Source organism: Uloborus diversus, chromosome 1, assembly GCF_026930045.1.
Source record: "Uloborus diversus isolate 005 chromosome 1, Udiv.v.3.1, whole genome shotgun sequence".
NCBI classification, from domain to species: Eukaryota; Metazoa; Arthropoda; class Arachnida; order Araneae; family Uloboridae; genus Uloborus; species Uloborus diversus.
In genome coordinates this window covers 147,981,401-147,984,140 of record NC_072731.1, presented here as the reverse complement: position 1 = coordinate 147,984,140, position 2,740 = coordinate 147,981,401, and positions in this window count along the sequence as shown.

Here is a 2,740-nt window from a genome sequence, read left to right as displayed (position 1 = left end):
CTTTTTGTACCCAGTGTCGTATTGAATAATTTCATCAGTAAAGGTGCTGGTGGGAAACAAGGCGGGACGGATGTCTGAAGAAAAATTCTGATTTGATGAGGGCTCACGCCGTCGCAGTGAAGTCCGGGGTTTGTCAAGCGTCACTTTCTTCCACCTGTGCGCATTCTAAGACCGTCAATCAAGCATGTCAGGCGCAGCTCCTTCGAAATTCATTCAGTTAGTTTTTTTGAGGGGAAATTTCTTTCTGGCTTTGGGGAAAAAAAATGTGTTTATGTATTTACATTTATGTGGGTGTAGGTTTGACATTACATGTTTTTAAATTAAAAAGAAGAGGGGGAAAAATCTCCTCAGAATTGTCGAAAACTAACTTTTACTTTGCGAATAATAAGTTTCAATTCGTGGTGCAATAAGCAAGTTCGTTGAACTTCGTTCAGCAATTATTTATTTCCTATTTTCAGAATATAACATACAACAAAATACTTAAATATAAAGGCCATATTGCTTGATGTAGGCCATATCAATTCACAAAAAAGTTTTTTTTTAATAGAGGTTACTGTCTCTTTTGCCGGAGGGCTACCATATTTTTGTTTTCCCACCCAAACCGCTAATTTTGTAAGACAAAACTGGTATTTGGATGTGCAATTTGATTTTATTGCGACGTAGCATTCTTCTCACAATGCGCGAAAGACATGACAGCATGCGGAAATATGCCAGGGAATATTCAGGCGGATATTCCTCATTACGGATTCTGTTAAAACATACAGCTTCCCGCACCTTTCAAATGATCTTGAATAGCTGGCTTTAAGCTCTCCCGTAAAATCTTGGTGTAAGTGGATGTATTCACTGTTTCCAGTTAGGCAGTCAGAAGCAAAGGGATGTAGGTGCCAAAATTAAAAATTTGGAGATAACCAGTAGAAATATTAAGCGAACCTCTCCCCTGTCTTGGGGCAAGAAATAGTGCTACATAATACCACTAACCCTGGTAGGTGCTGCTGTAGGGAAGAGTGCTGTACCTTGGGGCACTTTTCATATTTTAATTTTTAACGTCAATTATTAAAATCAAATTTAAAACCTCAAAGTCACATTAAAATATCCCAACATACTTCTATGCAATTTATTTTTTTAAAATTCAGACAGTTTGAAAATAAAATGATACCAGTCATTTAAAGTAAAAGTTCCAAACTGTCTTAAGGTACAACATCCTATCGTACCTTGGGACACATTCTGTTGTACCATGGGAAAGTCTTCATGATTCATTAAACAGCCATATACTTGAACCAATTTTGCACCAGAAAACAAAAAATTTATTTTTTTTTCATGGTAGTAAATTAAATCATGAATATTTAATAATGAATTATGAATCATTATCTGTGTTTATGTTATATTAGTAACATTAAATGTGTTTAAAAAATACATAAGATTAGAACATTGTTCCATGTTCCTAAACATATCTTAATTATTAAGAACAATTCATAAGTTGTACCTTTTAACTTGTCCTAAAGAGCAAAATGTTTGATTATCCCAAGGTACAATCACCACGTGGTGTAAGAAAAACCAAAATAATGATGAATCTAGATGCACTATTATTATTTTCATCATAAGCAAATTATTTAAAGTACTTCTATTTTTACAAAATAAAAATCAGTTGAATAAATTTACAAATACAACGATAGAAAATGAAATAAAAATGAAGAAATTATTTACTTTGGAGTCATAAAAAATTTTTTGCGCTCACAAAATCGTCAATTTTACCCATTTGATGCTGATTTTTATTATGGCACCATTTAGTGGTGAAGGTTACTATTAGAGTTAAAAAAACATGGCTACTAAAAATAGATTCTTAGAAATTAGCAGTGTCTCACGGTACAACGTCCCAAGGTACAACACTCTCCCCTACAGCATGATTAAGAAAATTTTCCAAGGAAAAACCTACCTAGGATCTCATCTTTAAACGCATTTTTCTGCAAACTTGAAAATATCCGCTTATATCCTTTTGCTTATCACTGCCTCAATTGTAAATTTCAAATTTCGAGAACCTTTGTTTGCTGGATCATTTTGAAAGCTGCTGGAATTTTTTTTTTCAACAAGATTTTTCGCACTTTGTACAATTTTATTTGTACGTACATTCCCACTTATTTATTAAGGATTTGGTTGCTTACATTTTAAGATTCCATTTCCGAAATATTACGGATAGTGGCAAAGTATTTTTCCAACAATCTCCTCCTGCCAGATGCTGTCCCACATGAAAAAATTTGGCACAAAAGTTTTGGATTGGACTGGGAATGGTCCTGTATTTAAATTTGTTGACTAATAATGGGTAATAAATTTCCGCTTAGACACCCTTCACTAATAATCCACTTAACTTTCCATCGAAATTCCAATAAAAACACGTGGCCCATGACCTTCACAAGGGATCCTTATTTTATTGGTTACTGCGGCACCATCATTAGATTTTTATATTATAATCAGTTATACATGATGAACGTTTATTTTTAAATCACTAATATGAGCAACAGTCATTCACGTTTTATATCTTTGGAACTTGTAAAGTAATGAAGTGAAACAGTTAACCTTACAAATAGGCGGAAATTAGCAACCAAATATTAAAATTAAAATTAATGCAAAAACTACTTTTAAATAAGCGTTGGTAAATGCTTTTTCAATGACTCCACTTTTCAATTTTACTACGCTTTCTCTCTTTTTTTTTTGAAAAGTTTTCTTTGAAATTTGAAATACCTAT